This window comes from Myodes glareolus, chromosome 17, assembly GCF_982192425.1.
Source record: "Myodes glareolus chromosome 17, mMyoGla1.1, whole genome shotgun sequence".
NCBI classification, from domain to species: Eukaryota; Metazoa; Chordata; class Mammalia; order Rodentia; family Cricetidae; genus Myodes; species Myodes glareolus.
The window spans coordinates 49,087,535-49,110,376 of NC_142042.1; the positions used below are offsets into that span (position 1 = coordinate 49,087,535).

The 22,842-nt window shown below is 47.6% G+C and overlaps 1 long non-coding RNA gene across 4 annotated transcripts in view; it reads right to left on the minus strand.

Annotated features, from left to right (window-relative positions):
• The window catches only part of LOC125406464 (uncharacterized), a 120,367-nt gene that overhangs the window by 25,466 nt on the left and 72,059 nt on the right, over nucleotides 1-22,842 (minus strand). For 3 of the 4 annotated variants that reach the window (XR_014997639.2, XR_014997637.2, XR_015735338.1), the window contains exon 3: nucleotides 1,142-1,255. This is a non-coding gene — a long non-coding RNA (uncharacterized LOC125406464). Of the gene's footprint in view, nucleotides 1-1,102; nucleotides 1,256-22,842 lie in introns of all 4 variants that reach the window. The other variant, XR_014997638.2, reaches the window with a different exon arrangement.

Sequence of the window (22,842 nt, forward strand, 5' to 3'; positions counted from 1 at the left end):
TTTGACTAAGTCTAGTGGGCCCTGCCTGAAGATGTGCAGTGTGGGCGGTCCAACGGTCGGTCTGCACTAACAGCATAACTCTCTGGTCAATTCTTACGTTCAAAAATGCCCTTACACCCAGCAAACCCTTCTGAGTACCCGTATTGGTCTCATTTCTGGGATACATCATCAGGAGATGGGGTGCTGGAGTGGTTAGTTCTATCACCACCGTGCCCTCCCCACCATGGTGGACTGCCTCCCTACAGAGCCAAAATAAAACCTTCATCTCTGAAGTTGCTCCCTTCAGGAATTTTATCACTGCCACAAGAAGAGTAACTAATCTCAGCCTGGAGTCCCCCAGGAAGAGTCTCAGTGAGAGCTTGCTGTCCCGTGGAGAGTCTGTGGAAGATTGTCTTGACTGCTTTAGTTGATGTGGAAGACCCAGTGTATTAGGGTTTCTATTGTTGTGAGAAAAACACTATACCCAAAAGTGAATGGGGGGAAGAGAGGGTTTATTTCCTCTTATAACTCTCAGATCACACTCCATCAGGCAGGAACCCAGAGACAGGAACTGAAGCAGAAGCCATAGGTGTGTGCTGATTACTGGCTTGCTCCCCATGGCTTGTTCAGGCTGTTTTCTATAAAACCCTGGCCCACTTACCCAGGGGTGGCAACACTTATGGTGATCTGGACCCTCCATATTTATCCATGAATCAGGAAAATGTCCCTAGACTTGCCTATAGGCAATCTGATTGAGGCGTTTTCTCAACTGGAAAATATCAAACTAGAGGTTCTTCTAGTTTATATCAAATAACAAACAAACAAAACCAAAAACAAACAACCAGGGCACACAGGGTCCCTGAAAGTAGGGACCTCATGCCTGATTTGAGGTCCTGAACTATGTGAGAGCAGAGAAAGCCAGCTAAGCACAAAGCATGCACGCACCCACCTCTCTCTGCTCTTAGATGTGGATGTAATGTGGCTAGCTGCTTGGAGCTCATGCCTTGACTTGCCCTGAACAATACACTGCAATCTGGAATCGTGCACACTAAACTCCTCCCCTATACTGATTTTTGTCAGGGTATTTTATCACAGTCACAGAATGGAAGTCTCAGCCTCCGACCTTGCAGCTCCACACCCGCCGGGGGGAACTGAACCTCACCAGACAGCCTCCAGTCGGTGTTCCAGGGCACAGGAGGAGTCTTTACTTTCCACATCGAGCTGGAGTTAATTTTGTTGTTGCTGCTGTTGTTGATAGAAGCTGTAGTCATAATTTCTGAAAACAGAAACAAGGAACGTAGCTAATACATGGATCATCTCATATAGTTACTGCCCCACCCTCTGTCCTGTCACAAGAATGGTTTTAGTAATGTTTCTTAACAAATTCCTGACTACAATATAAAGTTAAGAACGGGGAGCTTTTATGTAAGGGAAAAGTACTCCAACTTCTTCAAAAATCCAGACTTCAGAAGGATTGGGACAAGTGAAGAAAATAAAACAAAAGAGGGAATTTCAGAAGCAGCTTCAGTCAGACGTGGAAGGCTGGGAAAGTGAAAGTCAGCGTAAGACACATGGCATAACTCTTGTCACATGCCATCCTTGTGTCTTTCCCACAGTGGACCTCGCACCTTTCCCACTCACTCAGATGCAGGCTCCTCAGTGCAGCCATTCCAAATCAATTAAAGCTATGTGTGTGTGTGGGGGGGAGGTGACCCACCCCTCTGTCTAGGCTTGAGAAGGATAAGAAAATGGGTCAGGCTGGAGCAAATTTGTTCTTTGGAGAATGGGCTACAGGACCTATTTCCATCATTTTCACTTAGAGAGTATTAAGTCTAATGGAAAAAGTCCTTGCCCAAGGTCCATGGAGGCCAATGGCAGTGGTGTTGGACTCAAGCCTCCTGTCCCTGAGCAGTAGGTTTACAGTTCACAAAGGCTCTGTGTGATGTGGGACTGGCCACACAGAGCTACATCTTCACGGATGTCTTTTGGGCGCTCAAGTTCACTCTGCACCCTAAGACTCTCTCATTCTTGCCTAAATTCCCTTGCTTCGTGGATTGGAAGCCTGTGGGGGTGGAGAGCAGGGATACTAGAGTGGGAGGTACACCTAAGTTCATAGGGACTTTGGAGCAGACATAACTGACTTCTTTCCACTTTCTTCAGGATCTAAACCAAGGAAATAAACCCAATGACAGATCCTTTCTCCCCTAGCATCCAGGTACAGGAAGCCATCATAAGTTTTTGAAGATGACAGTGTTATAATATAAAAAGTGATATTTATAAAATGTAATTATGAAAAATTGGTATAACCTGAGCCCTGTCATTAGAAAATATCTCCTAGTAGAACATCTTTGAATAAGCACGGAGCTGTGTGGAATGGGCACCCTCTTAGCCTGAGAGTCAAGGGATAGACTACCTACAAATGACAAGGGCACTTGGAGGGGATTTTCTCCATGGCTGAATTGAGATGAAGAAAAGGAGGTTTTACCAAAGATCCAAAGGTCAAAGGCTAGGAGGGCCCTGGGGAGGGGGGCAGGAACACAGACAGGGAACTAGACACAGCTGCAAGTACCCCTTCTCAGGCTTCTCAGGTCCCTGCTGGGGTGGACTTATTGCTTCTTCTGGTCTCTGTTTTCCTAAGAGAGGTTAATAAAGTGCATTTTTTTTTCTAGAATGGTAAAATGAGGTAGAGAACGCGGGAAGCTGGAACCTTTTGAAGACAGGCTCTGGGGCTCACAGGAGGGAGAAGTGGGGGGCAAACTCTGTACAGGCGAGCAGATGGCAGCAAGAGGGTTCCGAGGGACAGTGAGATGGCTCAGTGGGTAAAGACACATGCTGCCAACCAAGCCCGACAACATGAGTTCAATCTCCAGAACCCATATGGTGGAAGGATACAATGAACTCCTACAAGCGGGCCTCTGATCTGCACACTGAATTAATACAATATTTTTAAAAGAGAGTACAAAGAATAATTCAGTTTCCAAGAGCCATCTGAGGGTAAGGGATCATCCCTTAGCTGACAAGGGACAGAATTGAGTGTAGACATGCCGAACACTCCCACTGAATCCCTATGCTACCAAAATGGGATCCTCACCCACCCCTTCCTCAGTTCACAGTTCTACGTTCTGCAGACTAGACAGAGAAGCTGTGGCCTAGCCCACATGGAATGGAATTTCCCCAGAGGGGCTATGGACCATCCCCCCAAGTCAGAAACCAGTCTTGTAGAACATGGTGGGGGTGGGGCAGAAAAAGAGGACCTGATCACAGAGGGTCCGCAGAGTGAGAAAAGAGGGGGTGAACCCAAGAAATGAGCTACTGTTCCTCTTTGGGCTACTGCTGACATCCTTTTTTCCAACCCCAGTAGTCACTTCTCAGAGCTCCCCCTTTCTGCGGCAGCTGACGGTTGCTCAACCTTTGCCCCCTGGTTTCCGGCCTTGATACCTACATGGTTCTCCTTCCACCTCCACGACACTAGTTCCTCTTCAGGTCTTGTTTATTCACGTCTCTTCCTACAGCAGACGGTGTGCCTGTGCCTAACTCGTTCTCTCTCTCTCTCTCTCTCTCTCTCTCTCTCTCTCTCTCTCTCTCTTTTCCCCAGCTTTTTGAGACAGAGTTTCTTTGTGTAGCCTTGGCTGTCCTGGAGCCAGGTCTGTAGACCAGGCTTTGCGCAAACTCACAGAGAACTGCCTGGCTGTCTAACATGCTCTCACAGGCTCCTTCTCCTTGGGCATCCCCATGTTCTTCAAAAGCACTCTCAGTCCTCACAGACGTGGGATCACTTGCTTATGGTAGTTCCAAACTTGACTCTTTCAGCCCTGATCAATCCTTAATTCTAGGACACTCCCACCCCTTAAGATAGCCTGCCAAGTGGGTCTCCTAGACATCTTACTTAATCCCCAAATGTAACAAACACCTTGCTAAGCAGTCTTCATGGAGGGAGGGAGAGCCATGCTGGGAGGCCACACTACAGTAGCTGGGTCTGCAGACCAAGCTGCTTTGGTGCTGGTTTCTTGCTGGTGTCTCACATCCACTCTTCAGCATCAGGCCGCCAGAGGCTATCAGGCCCTCTCTCTGACTGTTCTACCTCTCTCCTGTGGTTATGCATGATTCAAAGAGCATCAGAAAGGGACTAAGCTATTGATATTAGACCTGGAAGACTGAGACATTCTATCTGAAGACACAGAGGTGTGAAATCAAGCCGTCATTTTCTTTCTTTTCTTTTTCTATTGTCTTTTCTAGGCAAGAATGTAAATGAACTGGACACTGCTACTGGCAGAATAAAAAACTGGGGGAATGTACACAAAGCTATCACTCTGCGTCTAGGAAAATTTTCTCGTGTTGACAACAGTATGCATTCTCAGGCAGAATTCTCAGAGGCTGACAGAGTAGTCACTATGTGTGTGCCCACTGGGGATTTGGTGAACATGTTTATGTCAGTACAGGGCCTCTTCCCCTGAGATTCCTCAGAAAGAAAGATGATATAGGAAAAGCAAAGGGATGAGGCTGGGGACTCTCCCTGTGTCCCCGCCCAAGGTTCAAACTTCAGGGAAACAACAGGCCAGGACTTGGCCTGCTTTCTGTCATGGCATTTGTCAATATTCAGCTGCATGGTGACTTCCACAGCAAGGATCTTGGGGATACTGTCCTTGTGGACACTTTATCTCAGCCCGGTGACTTACTGGGCTTCCCCGTTAGGGATTCCACTGACAGGTGGAGCCACTAGTGCAAGTAATGGTCTGTGTTCACACAGTCATTCATGTACTCTGCATCCAGCTAACATGGCCCCCATCACTCTTGTCTGTGCCTCTTCATCTTTGCAAAGTACTGACAGAGCCCGTTGGTAATTCCATAGTGCTCAGGTCCCATTCTCCCTCAATCTATTCCTCTTCAGACTATTTGATCTTCATGTATGAATGCCTGGGTCCTACTGCTATCATGAGAAGGCCGCCCAGATCTTTTGAAATATGAAGACTGTGGTGAGAATTCTTTCAAGACACATGATGATCCAAGAATTCCCAGTCTTGTAATCAGAGCACTGGGGAAGAAGTTCCTGAAAGAATTACCATGGGAAAACAAAATGGGCTCTCATGGCCTTTCTGTAGGTGTTCTGTGGCTTCACAGCCAAGCTTCTGCAGTATCATAATGTTGCCTGGAACATGCAATCACTGAATGAAAATACCAAAACGTGCTAGACCTTCATCTTGACATTTCTGCTACTATCTCTGACAGAGAAAGTCCAAGTGGGCACTCATGGGTACACAAATGCCAGTCTAAGACAGTGGGCAAACAGTGGTCTGTTTTTTAAACCCCATTTCTTGGGGTTACTTTGTGCTGGAACTCACAAGAAGACCAGAGGAGCCCTCTGAGGATGGATGGGGAGAAGGATCAGGCTCTCATTCATTCCTGCAATATGAATTTCGGTACTTGTCTTGGTTGGGAACTATTTTAGGGGTTCAGGATGCAAAGGAGAAGGCAGACAAGGTCCTGTTTCAAGAGCACTAGGCATTGACCAGGTCATTGGAGAATGATACGCTCTCTAAGAAGAAAATACAAGATTGAAGAGTAACAAAGGACTAAGGCCTAAAGGCCTGTCCTGAGCTAAGAACCAAAAAGAATTAAAGGTTGTTCCAGGCAAAGAAACTGTATATGGGAAGACCCAAGGCAAGAACAAACTGGCAACTCTTATGGACCTGCAAGAAACTTGGAATGGCTGTAGAGAGAGGAATGGCAGCTCATAAACAGGAGAGAGGGAGAGAAAAGGTTGGGCTACACAGGGCAATCAGGGACCCCATAAGAGTTTGGGATTTGGGAATCCAAACCAATGAGAGTCATGAGAAAATACAAATTTAAAAAACAAACATTTAGCCATTATGTGATAATCACACATCCTTCATCAGAAGGAACACTGGCAGGCAGAAGCTCTGGGTGACCTTGGTGGGATAGCTCCAAGGCTGGACCTTCTGAGGCTTCTGTGGCCATCACCTGGAGGATTTGCACTACAGCTCTTTGCATTGCACATTAGTCCTATGTAGGAGGGTGCAGGAGCAAAGGAATCAAGCCGTTCACTCGTATAACCCAGAGGGTGGTGGAAAATGGTTTGTAGGAAGTTCACCTATGGTTCTAATTGTGTGGAGATACCTGTAAGGCCTCACACAAAGATTTCAAGTCACAGAGGGTTGCCAGATCAAACAAGGATGCTCAGATAAATTTGAATTTTAGATAAACAACCAGCGGTGTTTAGTATAAATCATTCTTTAAAATGGGGGTACACCCATGTTCTTAAAATCACTCACTGCTAATCGAAAACTCAGATTTAGCCAGACATCCAAAGTATTTGTCTTCCAAGACTGACAGCCCAACAGGTAATTGACTATGCAGCTCTGAAGCTCAGGAAAGAGGAGCACAGGGGACATGTGAAGTACCAGGTATATGGGGGAGGCTGCAAGTTAATGTTTAGAAGATACACAATATCTACCACAGTAAGCATCGCATTGACTCCGGTGTCTAGTGTTTGAGAGAGGAGGAAAACATCACAAAAGCTAAGGTAGAAGAAAGGAATGACTCACCATTGAAAAAAAAATCATACATCCAAGAACTCGAGTATTCCCCAGATGGAGAAGGTCATTAGTGGTACTGGAGACTACAGTTCACTTGTATTATGCTAGAGAGAAAAACATCACAGCTAGTTGTAGGGCCAATGGTGGGTGCTCACCATGTCTTCCTAAGAAAGAGCGGGTGGTAATAGGGGGATTAGGTTGGATAGAAGAATGGCTTGATTTGATATTAGAGCTGTAAACTGGTAAATGTTAGTAGGGAGTGGAAGTTGTTAGCAAGTAAAGGAAATGGGGGAGGGGGAGGTCCCAAGAAAGAAGAGTCAGATATAGAAGGAAAATGATAAGGTCAGACAGGGCATGCAGGTTCCTTTAAGCCAGGAGGCCAAATGCAGAGGAAGGGTCAGCAGGTTGGTTTATGAGATAATTGGAGGAGTTTCTATTTATTCTTCTATTTATTATCTGTTTTGTGATAGTGGGGATTGAATACAGGACTTTACACACATTCTAAGATAGTATGCTGCCACTAAGCTGCATCCACCTTTAGTTTTTAAGAAACTGGTCTCTATGCAAAGGCCAGGCTGTCCCGCTAGTGGCATGAACCACCACGGCTGGTTCACTTTATTGTTGGAAGGAGAGACTTTATCATCTGCTGAGAATCCAGATGCTAAAGGCTTAAGAACAAGAAATGGGATTTGCAAAGGCAATTGCTCAAGGAGTGGAACAGATGTCCCGAGGAAGGCAGAGCAGGCTCTCCTGAGGCCCGGATCAAAGAGACCATGATGGCCCAAACAACTGTCTCCAGCAGTAAGCCGTGTGGTTATGTAGCCACCATTCCAAGGAAGAGAAGACCTTGTGTATTCGTGTTTGGAGTTGTGCCAGAGGGTGTAACAAAGAACTGGTGCTGTAGAGGAGGCACTGAGCTACGAGAGAGGAATGTGAACAAGGGTGGGCTTCAGACAGTGAGGAAGAAGGCAATGACATTGAACCAGGAAGTTGAGGGTTAGAAGGATGCCAGGGTGATTTCAGAGCTGAGCTAGTTCTGAGTAGTGAGGAGGTCTAGAAACTGTCATGGGAAAGAGTAGTCAAGATGCAGTGGGGCAGGGACGGAGGCACCAAGTACCTTAAAGGTTAGAACGTGGGCTGGGCCACTGAGATCATCTGTGATGACAGCAGAGCCTCCCTGTGTCCTCTGCGCAATCCCACCTCCCCTGACATCACCTCTCTGTTGTTCGCTGTAAGAGTTGCCATGGTGGTGGGTGGGGAAAAAAGAGGAGGTGGTGGCTAAAGCTGGGTGTGGTCTGTGAAACATTTTCACGGGTAAAAAGATGTCATTTGTGTAAGTTTCTAATTCCTTTGAATACTCATAGGCAAGGAGGTGTCCATAGCGTATTATCAAGAAGCACTAAAACTAAGAATGACTTCTAAAACTCGCTTCTCTCCTCGCTGTGATGTTGAAGTCTAAGAACTACTACCCTAGTCACAACTCAGAATGCCACGTCTCTCTTCCCATGCCTTGGCATCTGCCCTTGCATCCCTTCAGCCACTCAGATTGGACAACACAGTCTCACTTCCCACACCTAGTTACTACTAATTCTGCTTCTGTCTTTCTATTCTGTCATCTATTTCCTAACTTTTCTGCTACTCCCCCACTGGCCTCTTTGTCACTCTCAAGAGGCATAGGCAAAGGAGGTACCTCCACTAATGATTCACTCCCCAAATGGCCTCCCACACCACTGCCATTTTAACTTTCCTCAAATCCTTGTCTGCTCCAACAAGTCCACTCTTACAATTCCTCAGAGGAGCTGACAAAGAGCAGACCCCTTGATATGGTATGAAGACTTCCGCTGACCTGAGGAGGGGTATTCTTTACTCCCTCTTCTAGGCACTATGCACCAGGTACTGTAGTAGGTCATATCCCCACTGTCTCTGGGCCTTTGCCCCTGCTGTCCCCTCACTCTGGGGTGCTCTCGTCCTGTTGTTCTTTGGGACCTGGGTAGCTGTGAGGTACCTTGTGCTAAGGCCTGGCAGAGATAACATTTGCTGATCTAAATTAAGAGACTGCTCCTGAGAAGTGGCAGGTGCTCTGAGACCCATGAGTCAACACAGCTAGTCTGGGACATGTCTCAGACCAGACACATACTCAAGAGTCATGTCCAGACCCCCAGACACCAGCCAGATAATGTTAACTCCACTAGGGTCCCCAAGCCACTGTTTAACCAAGTCTTCTTAGCCTAGCCTTGGCGTCGCTCCCTCCTGTGCAGGGCCAGCGAGAGGAAAAGAACACTTAAAGCAAGCAGGAGCAGGGTGAAAAACTGCAGTCTGCTGGAGTGACTCATGTGACAGACAGCCGGAGGTCCCCTGAGATGCACAGCAGAGTCTGAGCAAAGGCCTGCTCCCTATCTGGAAACAGAGACCCTTGGGACTTAGGGGCTGTAGGTTCAACAGTATGGATGTGTCAGCAGTTAAGTGATTGCCAGTGGGCAATTCTCTAAGTGTGGCCTCCAAGACAGCAGCTTCTGAGGCAATGTAAGGAGAAAATCTGCTCCAGGGTGTGTGTGTGTGTGTGTGTGTGTGTGTGTGTGTGTGTGTGTGTGTGTGTGTGTGTGTGTGTTTGGGGACGGGGGGGGGGGTGGTGGTCAGTATGTGAAAGGTAAAGGCATTAAAATAAAAAGCTAAAATGTATCCTAAATTCCGAGACTGAGGAAAATCCCACTAAGACTTCATTCTTCCTATCAGGAAATGGGGAATTCCCAGAAGCTCGAGAAGCAAACAAATTGAGAAGATTCCAAGGGGAGGGTTTCATTAGCAAGGGCCCTCCCCTCCTGAGGCAAGTCCCTGCTATTCCCCTGGAAGTTGAACTGACTGACTGCTAGGACACAGAATGCCCTTTGAAGGCACAGTATGTCATTCAATGCTTCTCAGTTCTTAGTGGGGAGTCCCCTCAGCCTCTCCCAGCTCCCGACAAACCAGGCTCCTCTTCCTGGCTCACTCGGGGCCTTCCATCTCCGTTTTCAGCCCATTTCCCCAACAATTTTCTTCTCTGGCTATTTTCCTTTCATTTCCCTCACCTAAACTAGGAAAAAGGGAGGGCCAGGGCCCTATTTTGCTTTCTCTGGACTGGTTGTGTCCCCAGAGTGGCAGGGAGAGTCAGGAACACCTGGCCCATGCTCTCTGTGGCCACCATAGGCTCTGCCTTGGGACTACTCCCTGAACTGTTCAAGCCCATGCATGCTCCTCTGTACTCTGGGGCTGACTCTCCACAGCTCTGCTGGCTTGGTAGATATTACTTATACACTCAAATATCCAAAAAGCACTTTGCCAGGGCTGAAGATGTACTGGTGGGAAACACGCATGCCCTGAGAGACGCCCACCTTGGTGGGGAACACAAGAAGCAAAGAAGCGATTACAGGAATATGTACTAGATAATGAATATAGTTTTTTCTGCCATGCAGAAGGTGAGAAGCCAGGACTGAAACAGCCCTATCTTAGCAGGTTCAGGAAAAACTTAGAGGAGGTGACTTGAACAGAGACCTAAAAATGGCCATGGAGTGAAGTGACAAAGTGGGGACAGCTTTCCCAACAGAAGGATGCTCTCAGACAAGGGAGGATGAGAGGGTGAAAGGAGGGGCCACAGGAGGTTGGGGAGATGAGGTCAGAGAACCCCTGAGGCCTTTTTATCTATCCAGGGAGCTTGTGTTTTAATCTAAGGATCAGTCTTGAGCAGGGAAGTAACAATCTGTTTTACACTTTTGGAAGATTTCTCTGTGTGGAGAACTGCCTGCGGAAGTGGAGTCAGAACAGTTAGGAAGCTGTGGTCATTACCCGGCACCACCAACGGCCATCGCTCCAAACTCTGACATCCAGGAGCCTGGCACAAACCCCGGGCCTACACCCTCACCTCTCTTCTTCCAATCCAGTCACAGACTACGCTTCTTGTCCTCGAGGAAGCTGTCCTGGGGCCTGCCCTAAAGAGGGATTTCACACTAGAGTTGTCCATGATGGTCCATGCCCATTTCTCAAGAAACGTGACACTGTTTCGTACTAGCCAGAGCTCCTGTGAAGGCACAGAAGCAAACTCCTGTTAAGGGGCCCAAGGACCGTCCTCTGAATGGTCCTCCTCTCCCATTCTATCCCCTTTCTGAGCTCTGCCCAGGTACCCTCTCCTCCCTCACTGGCATCTGCTGCCATGCTCCCTCCCACCTCCAGCGCAGATACACCACCCCCATCAGTTTAGTTGCTTTGTTCAGCAGTTGAGTGGGGATCCATTCAGGGCACTCCTCTGACATCTGCTCCGTGAAGGTGAAGAGACCACAGACTTCCGGAGGTGTGGAAGACAGAAAAACGTCTCAGAAAACTTTATGAGCTGGTGTTTTGAAGTTGTAGATGAATACAGGACAACAGAGAAAGGGCCAACTCTGGCCAGAAACCTGAACTATTAGAACCCCAGATGCTCCTCAGCCTCAGACCCCAGGGTCCACTGACCCCCTGCCCTCCCCTGCTACCAACCCCTCAGATGTCACTAGGAATTTAGTGGGCCTCCAACTTAACTCTTCTTGCTCTCTTTCTTTATCCTTTCTAGTACTGCTTTTTTTTTTTTTGTGGTGGGGGTAGTACTAGAGAATCAACAGGACCTTATCACGCTAAGTAAATGCTCTACCACTGAGCTGTAGTCTCACCTCATTAACTAATCTCTTAATCCCCAAGCCTGCTCCTCTAATCCTCAGTCTACACTATGGCCCATGATGGTAAACTCTATGTGGCCCTGGCTGTTCTCACTTTCCTGGGCACCCCTGGTAATCAGTCTCACTCATAAACATCCCCTTAAAGTGGCATTAAACCTCTCCTCTTTCTGGGCCAGGCCCTTAGCCCTATCATAATGACCACGGACGGCCAGCATCTCTTCACTAATAAGTCTCTGATAGCTCACCAGTCACAAACACGACAATTCAGAGAAAGTTGAGTTACAAAAAGCAGGATGCTTGGAAGAGTTGGACACAGTGAAATGGGGAGGTTCTCACCTCAGAGACCTGGACACTTGTCCTGGAGTGGCCCTCAGGCAGCTCAAACGGATACTTCCAAGTTTGAGCTCACCATGTCCTGCCCTATAAAAGGCCTGCTTGACCGAAAACCAGGAAGCCATGCCTGTGCCTCCTCACCGCCCACCCCAGCAGCCACTAGTCCTCTTCACTGGAAAGTGCCTGGGTCTTTCCTCTCTGTCTCAGCTCCCTCACCTCGCTGGATTAAAGAAGCATTGCCTCCACAGCCATCATTTCCCTTCTGAGGCACTTCCAGTCTGTGCTCTATGCTCCAGTTACTCCAGAATTTTCAAGGTGTAAACTTACTCACTTCAAGTCACTGCTATCAATTCTTCATTGACTTCTTGTGACTCTTAGGAGAGTTTACTAACCACAAAGGCCCACTAGGTAACCCAATCTCTCACCACCCAGTTTACACCTTCTACTCCAGACTAAACAGGTCCTTCAATTCCTAGAATGCATTGTACTTCCTACTTTCTGCTTCCTCCAGTCAACACCCTTGCTGCCTCTCCCCACCCCAGCTCCCTTGCTTCCCCAAACTCTACCCATGCCCAAGAGCTCAGCTGAGGTATTCCTTCCTCCAGTCTTCCTTCTTGATCTCTCTAGGCTAGGGAAGGTATTCCTCCCATAACAGCACCCCGAGTCACCCTGAGATACTTGTTCCCTTGCAGTGTGTGCGTGTCAGCTCCTCAGGCCGACTGCTTTAAGAATGTTTGCCTAGCATGAACTAAGCAGGAACTTCAGAGTAAAGTGTAGGGCTGGCACACACAGCTCAATGGCCTCCCCCTTCCCTGGAAATAAAGCCTCAAATTTATGATCCTCTAGTCTCAACCCCCTCAGTACCGAGATGGCAGCCGTGTTTCATCACATCTGACCAATAAATATTTTTTCAATAGATGGATGGGTTAATCCTGGGAGCATCTGGAAAGGAAGAGGCATTCCAGAGTAGGAAGCAATGCAGAAAGGGGGGTCCAATAAAGGCTCAAGCATGGGGATGGCCACGGGTCACATTCAGAGTGCAAGAGGTCAGTCTATTGGGGCAAATGTCACAAGGAGAGTAGAGAGTAATGAGGACAGATGTTAGGGCCAAGCTAAGGCATGAGAGCTTTATCACAGAGGCATTACAGAGCATCAAAGCCAGGATGCGGAAGGACATCGGGCTACAGCAGCTTACAGTCTGACTTGTATGAGGAGAGAGGAGAAACTTGGAGGGTCAGCAGAGGGCCTGTTCAGAACTCCTTCAACCGGACCTTTCACCAGCTGGAAACTCCTGGCCCTTGTAGCAGTGGAAGGAAGGCGAGCTCCTCTTGCCAGCGCTTGCACCTCAACTGGACAGAGACAGATTGCCCTTCCTGATGATTCACCCTGGAAGGCTCGGCTCCCAGCAGAATGGCATTGTTGACAGGAAGAGGGGCCAGACTTTTCCTACTCCAGCCTACTTGCTGGACCCCAAGACAGCAACACAAAACAACATAGTGTGTGGAGTAGAGAACATACCTACGCCATGCCAGCTGTCTATACGCTTGGACCCACTGTGCCACGTGTCAGCTGGCTTAACAGTTGTCAGTGACTCAGGCAGCCGTAGAAACTCTCAAGAAGTATGATGCAAGGACATGAAGGAGAGAGGCAGCGTCACTTCTTTATTCTCAGGCGAGGGAACAAGGCAGACACACCGGGCAACAGGAGTTGTGAGAGCCATATTTAGAAGGGTGTGAGAGCCAGTTCGTGGCTCTTGATTGCGGACAGCATCTGGTGAGGCTTCTTTAGAAGTGAGGCATGAAGAAAAGGAAAAGGGACGTAGACCCCCCCCCCCCCCCGAGAAGAGTTTGGGCCAGGCCCAAAAAAGCTATCACTCTGATGCGGGGACTGCAAGGCTGGCTACAGCTCCAACAGTCGGTAGAATCTAGAATGTGCTCTCTAGAGAAGAGCGATGTCACATGGGTGGCCTCCCTGGGCTAGGCCAGCCTGGAAGTCTGCAGGAGCAGAAAATGTAAAATGAAAAGAGAAGGAGAAGGCTGCAGACCTGAGAGACAAGGAAGAAGGGGCTTGGAGCACTCGCAGGGCTCAGCATCTGCATGCGCATCCGCAGGCATCTTCTCAATCAAGGAGAGACTAGCAAATGCTGAAACAAAGGACAACAGTAAATGGCAGGAAGGGAAGGGAAGACTTTGGCTGAGAATGGAGTTAGCTGGCCTTAGCAAGCCTACAACTTTAAGACAGAGGTGAGACATGGAAATGAGTCCTTATCTAGGCTGATGGCTGAGACACTGAGAAAAAGAAAGATCCTAGGAGAAGGGCTTAGGATCAAGAGGAAGGAAAACGCACTTCCTCCCACAGTCACCTCCGTGTACCCTGATGCACAAGATCCCAGGGACCTGGGCTTCCTTCCTGTCCGCAGCTCTTCCTCCTAGCTCCCTTCTCCCAAGCATTCCTCCCTGGCTCTCTTGCACCACCGCTGCTGGTGCAGAGCTGGGCTGAGGGCACAAATGAGAAGCAGACTAGTTTGTTCTCTGCCTGGATCCTCTTTTGGCAATAGCCTCAGAGCTGGCTTCGTCTGGTCTTAGCTTACATGGCACACCCTCCAAGAGACCTCCTCTGACTTCTTTGACTTAGCTGGTCCTGGCGTCATTATTGTTTTATTTCCACGTAGCACTTACCTACCTGGTAGTTTTCTCTTTCTGTTTTGTCAAACTTGAGAATTGTGAGGAGAAAGACCAAAGATTGTTCAATGGAAGCAAGCTCAGTTTGGGGGTGTACCTGGGACTGATCAGTACAGAAAAAAAAAGTCCCTGCTTGTCCTGTGCAGGTTAGGATTTCAATTTGTAGTTAGTTGAAGGATAAGTTCCTGTTTGCTCTGTGTTAAGTCCTTGCAAGTTAATATTTCTATTTGTAATTAAGAATAAATTCCTGTCCCTTAGATTTGATATAAACTGCAAAACATGTTTTCAAACCTACACTAAATTAGTGATCTATTCACATGATGCAAATCCTTACCCTTGTTCCTTCCCTTTCATTGTATTTTTCTAACAATGTTGGCCAGCCAACTCTTTCATCCCTGTGAACACTTAATCTCTCTTATAAAAGGGACCTTGAGAAGCTGGCAGGGGCTGCTCTCTAACCCGACTTAGAGAGAGGCAGTCAGACTGGCCAGTCCCTGGAGCACCCCAAAATGTAGCTTGCTTCAATTGGACAATTGTGCTTTGGTCTTTCTCCTCATGATTCTCAGGTTTAACAGTTCTCACATTTGGTTTTGTTTGTGTCTTCATGCATAATGGACACTCCTCGAGAACAGGGACCTTGCCTGTGTCATACACAGTTGAAGCAGCTCTATATTCCCCGCACACAGAGCAATGCCTGGTTCCAAGCAGGCGCTCACATGTTTAGTTTATCTGTGAGTAATAACTGCTAGCATTTGTTGAGTACTTTGTTCATGTGTGACCTCAAGAGTCAGCAAACCGTGGGTTTCAAGGCAAATATGGCTCTCTGAAAGTTCTTACAAATAAACCTTAATGGAGCACACCCCTTCGTGCCTGTGCTGTCTGCAGTTGCTTCTGCGATACGATGATAAAACTGAGTCGTTGTTACAAGGGCAGCATGGCCAAAAAGCTAAAAAACGTTTACAGCAGCCTGGCACTTTGCAGAAAAGGCCTGCTGGCCCTGTGTAAACTCACATAATCCCCTTCAGCACCCCTGAGGTCAGACGTTATTGATGCCATTTTACAAATAAGTCAACCAAGGCACAGAGAGAATAGAACAGAACACAGAGCTAGTAAGTGCAAAGGTGGGAATTGAACCCAGACAGTTTTGACTATGTTCCTTGCTAGCTACAGTGTTTCATAAGTTTTCCAGGAATGAAGAGGGGAGAAGGGAATTAAGCTTATCCTAGAATTTTGGAAGTAGCATATAAAAAGAAGGAAATGGAGGGAAAAAAACTATGGCAACAGAGTTCTTAGGACTAAAGCGATCAGAATATTTTTATTGTTCGGGTTTTTGTTGTTATTTGGGTCTCATTTGTTTGTTTATTCACAGGACTTTGTTATATAACCCAGGCTGGCCTCAAACTCCCATCTCCCCTGCCTCAGTCTCCCTAGAGACAGGATGGCTGGTGGCTTCCTCCACACCTGAGTTTGGGTCACTGTTTTGTTTCATTAGGGTTTTAGCTAGTATGTTTGTTTTAACAAGTACTAAGGATCGAACCCAGGATTTACACAGGGTATTCAAAAGTGCTCTACCATTGAGCTGCATCCCCAGCTATTAGAGCACTTTTGTGAGGCTTGACCCTACTCTGAGACCCAAACCTCTCAGAGTCTGTCTACTGGAGCAGAAGTTCCACCTCTAAACATAAATAGAAGTACCCTCTTCCTTCCACTGGGAAGACGAAGTGCCAAGTATCCTCCACTTAGGACTTGGGATGCCAACGTTTTTCTTAAACCCTCAACGCCTGGTCTGGCCTGCCTACATAACAAACAAGGCTCTAGTGGTCTCTGGTGTGCAGTTGATGTACTATTTTTAAAATTGTTTTGGTAGCTACACACACACACACACACACACACACACACACACACACAGGCTTCTAGAAGTCTCACTGTTTGAACATGTTTGAGAACTTTTCATTCCTCTGATGTTGAAATGTGGATGCAGTTCAACTCTGTGGTTAAAGAAACCCAGAATTAGAGAATCGGTGGATAAATTGCAGTCTTAGAAACACAGCCCCACACAGAAAGTCTTTCAGAACTGCTGAAGGGTTCTCATGATCTTAAAAAATGCAAGGAAAAGAACTAGGAGAGGATGGGGCAACTGGAGAGGGAGCCAAGCCTGGGATGGCCATCGAGGTGGAGAGTTCTGGAAGGTTTAGGAGAGCAGGAAGCAAGGGGAAAGCACCTTCCCCAGTTCCTGGATTTTGAAGGCTGCTTTAAGATTTACCAAGCACTTACAAAGTCTGTGAAACATTTCCTCACGACAAGGTCCTGAAGGAGAATTATTCCTATCCCCTTCAACGATGTTACACAATTGGGTGAAAGTCACAGTTCGGGGCAGCAGGTAGACTCCTTGATCCTTTGGAGCAATCTCTGAGGACTCTCTCAGGGGCCTGACCCAGGGACATCAGGTGGGAGCTTAGCTCCCTTTCATTCTCTGCTATGTCTTAGTGCCCCAAACCTGACCCAGAGTAGGACCTCGGTAGGCACATATGCAGGAAAACAAAATGCTATCTTCTGCTCTAGAAATGTCCCTAGCCTGGTGGAGGAGTGGAACAGGTATGGAACAGGTACAGACACAAGACTAAAATAAGCTAAATCATGAAGAGGGCCAAGAGAAGCTACAAATGCCTCAGGGTTCCAACTAAGGCACTGCCATGGCAGCTGAGAGCCTTCAATTGGGTTGTCTCCACATATGGGGAAGGAGGCACAGAAGCACCTGCGTGGCCAGCCTCAGCCACCTCCATGTTTCCTCCAGTCGTCTGTCTTATGCTCAGTCACACAGAACCCTGTTCCTGTTGCCCCTTGTCTCTGTTGCTCACTCTCCCAACCTTTTTCTTTTTCCTTGGTTTACTCAGTACTAGAAACTTCCACTGTAGGGAAGTGATGGTGCACACCTTTGATCCCAGCACTCGGGAGGCAGAGGCAGGTGGATCTCTCCTGGTCTACACGGTGAGTTCCAGGACAGCAGGGCTATTTCACAGAGAAACCATAGCTCGGGAAAAAAATATGAGACACTTCCATTGCAAGCAGTCCCTATCCACACCCCCTAATGATGGAGTGCAGTAATTAACTGCTTGCTTGCCTAAATGCCTGCAGTCCCACAGGACTGTAACCTTCTTGACAGTAGACTGGCTATCTTTATATTTGCGAGATTCCAGCAATTAACCTTAAGTAAATTTCAGCCAAGACATAGTAAACATTGAGTGAAGCTATAGCCAATGGGCCAATATCCAACTTAATGAGGTCCAAGGATACTGCAATAGAAGAAAAGGCTGCAGCTGAAGGTTGGGACCACCCTAAAAGTGCCAGCCCTGGTGAGAGTGTGAAGCTGCCAGCAGCACTAGCAAGGTGTGCTTGGAAGTGTTGACTAATAGGGTGACTGCCACTTGAGGGCTATCAGGGAGCAAAAGCACATATGGGAGAGGGAGGAGGAAGACTCCCCAGGTCTCTAGCGCCTTAGGAGGTTGGCCATGCTACCTAGGTTCAGCTTAAAAACTGGGTCACAGACAGTGTGAGTTTCTGGCACATAGGTTTGGTATTCTGCCCTAATTTACGACTTCACCCAAGTGGTAGAGGGCCTGTGGCAAGCACGTGACCCTACAGGCCGCAGTGAGGTGGCCAGAGCTCTATGCTGAAGCCAGGGAAGAGGAAAGGTCATCTCCAGCATTTGGAAATGACTTGAGATCTTGGGCTCCATTCACTCATCTACTTGACAAAACCTCACTAAGCATCAGATACGTAAGTTATACGGGAGCTAAAAGCTGCCTGGGGGATAGAGAGATTGCTCAGTCAGTGAATCACCAAGTGTCGCTCCTCAGTCATGCCTCCCCATAGTTTCTGAGCCAGAATCTAAGGACAGTGTCCTATTCTCAAAAATATTTACCAAATGAATGACTGGATCTGATCCTGCCCATGACTTCCCGGCAGTCTGCACGTACAGTCGGATTTCACATGGATGGTCTGTAGGTACAATTAATAGTGCTGATATGGCCTCTGACCCACTTTCTCTATCTCACCTACTAGCACCAATTATTCCAGGGTGCTTGCATTACTTAGAGCCCACCACACAGCCACCACCATCTCTGACTTCTGTGCGCACACTTCTGTCTCTCGGGAATTCTTGCTTCCTACTTCCATGCCTGGATCACATTAGCCTTCCATGGATCTGCAGGATCTCCTCCTCCTCAAAAAGCATTTCTCTCCCTCTCTCCACTCAAGCACTCTCACTGTGTGAGAACAATGTCGTACAAGGTGGCCTCCCCGACTGGGAGCTCTCAGGAAGTTAGCATAGCTCTGGATTTTTTCCCTAGTGTGTAGGGCCTTGCAATGCTTACTCAAGAAATACTTGCTAAGTGAATGCTGTGGATGACACAGGGAGACCGGCCACCAGCGGTTCCAAAAGTTCACTCTGACAGTCACAGTTCTCTCTTTCAAAAAGGAGTGCTGCCCTTTGGGCCACAAAGTACCCAAGCTGACATGAGTCTAGAATAGAGGAGCTCTCCAAACTCAGCTCGGGAAGGTCTCCTCTTTGAAGCTGGAGTTTTACGTTTTAACTTTTAAAACTAGGCTTATGATCTATAATTTTATTTTTAAAACTCTAGGAATAACAGGAATATGATTTCTATTGTTGTGTTCTAAAAATACATTCTCCAATCTCTTGTTTGCTTCATAATAAGCTAGTTTTGGCATGATGCTCTCCTTACAAAAGTGAAATCACAATTTAATGAAATAGCACTTTATTGAGCTTTAAGGAAAGCAGATATCTAACCTCAGCTGGGGCGAAGGGAAGAGAGTAGGTCCTCAAGAGGCCATCCCAGCTCCAGAGAAGGCCCAGAGCCAGGCAGGGCTTGGGGCCTCAGAACTCCTGGAGTTTCGGTATTTCAAGAAAATTGGGACCAGAGGCCAGGTGTTAAGCACCCTCAGTCAATCAGGAAATACTTACTGAGCGACTCATCGTGGAGAGTGGCGGCAGAGGGAAACGCTGCACATGTGCACCCCTTGTTTGCTTCCCACGCTGCACATTTTTAGACTACACCATAGCCATGATTTCAAGGAAAACCTGTACCTAGCAATCACTGGAACCCAAGTCTACAACAGGGGCTCTGCCATACATTGTTTTGCCTTTCTATCACACTCTGAGACAAGCTGTACAGGTTCTACCTAATGAATGAGGAACCTGAAGGTCAAAAGGGTTTCCCACATTATCCCTGGCCTCACATCTAGGAAACAGCATATCTGGGATCTTCGAGTAGATAGCTCTGGTTTCAGAGAACACTAGTACATGGCTTCTAAGGTTACAGAACATTTTGGGGTAAATTTCCAATTTTACCTAATCATTAATCATATGAGATTCAGATTATGATGATCCTCATTTTACACATTAAAAAACCAAACCAAACCAAACCAAAACCCCTGAGGCTTGGAAGATTAACTCATCAAATGTCCCTAAGAGTAAGTAGATAAAATTAAGATTTAAGCTGAAGCCAAATCCTCAGTTCCTGCTGCTATAGTCTAGAAGGGGCTAGATTATCCACCCTGGGACCCCCAGCTACTCCTAGATCAGAGTGCTATGATAAATTCCAGAAGAAACTTAATTCCAAAAGTATAGTTCTCACCTAACAGTCCCAAGGCCTGCAGACTATGCAGAGGGTTCTGCCTGGACTTTGCCTCGGGCTTCTGTCCTGGGAGAAGAGGCTGCTCTAGGGTGAATGGCCTGTTGCTCTGGTGGCCAGTAGCCCAGAGCTGAATGCCAGCATGGAAGGGAGGAGTGAGAACTGTTTGGGCTCCAGCAATCAGAAAGCTTTCTGATGAATGGACAAAATGGTGGTTTCGGGTCTTGTGGGTCCAGTGTGTGGTTAGGAGAAATGAGAAGGTTCTCAAGAAATGCAGGGTTCTGCTCCTGTCAGCAACTCTCCACCAAGGAGTGGGACAGAAACCTTTCCACTGATCTTGGCTGCAGGAGTAAGGCCCTGGGTCCGCACATGAGAGCCGGAAGTGGCATTGTTGACTCTGCCCTGCCCTCATATGTCAGTTCCCAGTGCTCCCTGGTGCCGCCACTCTGGAATCCTCCTTTAAGGGGAGCCCGGGGTGACCCTGCTTGGACAGCAGATATTGTACCCTTTTGGCCTTTTCAACCTGTGAGTAATGACAGCTCTGCCTTGCTGGACTTACTATAGCCCCAGGGATACTGGGGCATTGTGCAGGTAGCTCAGCTGCTCCTCACAGCAGCTTCCTAAGGAAGGTGCTATTGGTTATCCTCACTGTATAAATGGGGGTACTGGGTCATAGAAAGGACATGCACAGTCAAGATCGTGCACAGAGCTAACATGGTGTGATATTTTAACCCAGGCACACTGACGGCATAGTTAATGGTCTTCCCTATCATATCCACATCTGAGCAATGCCATGACATTTCCTTTTCCTCCAGGGAGAGATGCCCAGCACCAGCAAACAGAAAGGAGTTTAGTTGTTGTTGTTGTTGTTGTTGTTGTTTTCAGCTGGCTGAAGGCCCAAGGGTTGGCCGGCCAGGGAAACCACAGAGATGAGCAGGTTAGAACGGGGATCTCCTAGCCCTCATATGGGCCAATCCTAGGAAGGTGTCTTCTGTCTCTCATTTCCCCAGCTACTCTCAGCCCAGCTTCACACTGGGGAATCCTCTTCTTGATTCTCCTACTTAACAATGAACAAACCAGCCTAGGAGAGTCAAGGCAAGGAAATCATATAAACAGATAAAACAGTGAGATGTGTGCCTTTGTCTAAATCTAGACTTGAACTCTTCCAGTTCTCAATCTCTGCCCTGTTACGGGTTTCTGGTTATACTGGGTAACTTTGGAGACCTGGACATTTTTCCACATCGTTGCCTTTTGTCTGTCCTGAGTAGCCTGTAAGCAGGAAGGGCATATAATTCACCTGGCCATGAACAAGCACAGGCCAGCTCTCAGCCGGCACTCAGTGTTTATTGCATTAGCAGACAAGCTCCTTATGTCCTCATTCCAGGTAATTCTCCGCTTCATTTGCTCCGAAGCCACACAAGGCCAAAGGTATGAAGCAAGTTCAGTGCATGGCCTAGACACCACAAAACATGCCTTCCTCTTGATGATTCTCTTTTTCCAAAAAAGGTTAGAAACTTTCGAGAAGGTTCCACTGTTGGAGTTTTTGACTTTAAGCTATGAGGGGGGCACTGGATACGCCAAAATTGAACTGTGATTAAACTGTGTCTTAATTTTTGGGTTAGAGTCACCAGCTCTAAGGAGTTCTGGAGACAAAGCCAGGCAGGGGTAGGAACCTGGAGCCTGGAGAAACAGCTGGGCTGCTGAGAAGGCAGGCCTTTTAGCAGAGGCTGGCAAGTCTCCTGCCGCATGAGCCTGGAAGCCAGCATGACTTTCACCGTTCCAGTAGTGATAGGGACAAAGGACAGTTGGTTTCTTCCCAGTGGGGAGAGGTGGGCTAGGCAAATATTGGTAGCCTCCCCAAATATTAACTACTGGCTCTTGGCAACTTTCAATTCCAAAGTCTACACTGTGGCCCTAAGCACCAGAAAGTTGGAAGCTGCCATTCCCATTTAAGTGATGGAGAAACTTGGTCCCAAGGATCCCTCCATTATGGCTGCTCTGCCACCCTTCCTGCTAACTTCTCCTATGAAAATAGGAGATGCCATTTAAAGGGCAGCTGGTAGCACAATAGTCCATGTGGGACCCTCCACTTTCCTAACCCGGTTAAACTGGTGTGTGTGGGGGGAGGGGGGGTGCCTAGCACACTCTGACCTTCATGTAGTACTTTGTCAAGAACACTGAGACACAAAACAGCATTGCATAACCCTAGGCTCTAATACCTATTCTGGTCCACTTTCATGTACACATTTTTGTAGAAAAGAGGAGAAAGAAGAGAGATGCAGAGATTGGGGGTGGGTGGGAAATACCCTCTATGACAGAAGTCAACTCGCTAGGAAGATTTCCAGAGGAAGCTGCCTGACAAATAGTTTAGAACCATCTACAAACGAGGTTTCCTCCCACTTCCTGCCATCCATCTCCATCTCTCTTTTCATTCACCCTCCCTTTCCTTGACTCATTTCTCTAGCAAGGAGGGTCTCTCCCAAATTCCCTCTGCCCTCCCCCAGAGTCATCTGAGTGCTGCCTCCCTGGTGATGCTGCATTTTGGAAATCACAGAATCCCAAATTTCAGACAGTGCCAAATTCCTCTGTCCCTCCCCGAGGACCTGGCTCCGGACATGACTGCCCCAGGAGTCAGCAAGAAAGAGTGCAGATGATCAGATCATCCCAGACTCTATCCCCAGCGGCCCCATCCCAGACTACAGTAATTCTTGTGTGACTCTGGAAGAGGCAGCTTAGCTTGTCTGGGTCTCCATTTCCTCATCTAAAAAGGATTTCAATTCTGCGATTCCATCACTTCCCTTGCATGTGTGGGCTTCTGCTGGTCCATCTGGACCCACAGGGCAGACTCCTAAGGGTTCGACCCTGAAACCTAGGCAAGACTCCAAGCAAACAGGCAGAGGAGAAGGTACTAGAATCAGTCTCTTTGGGTGGTAAGAAAAGACCACTTGGAGCAGCCACTTCAAAC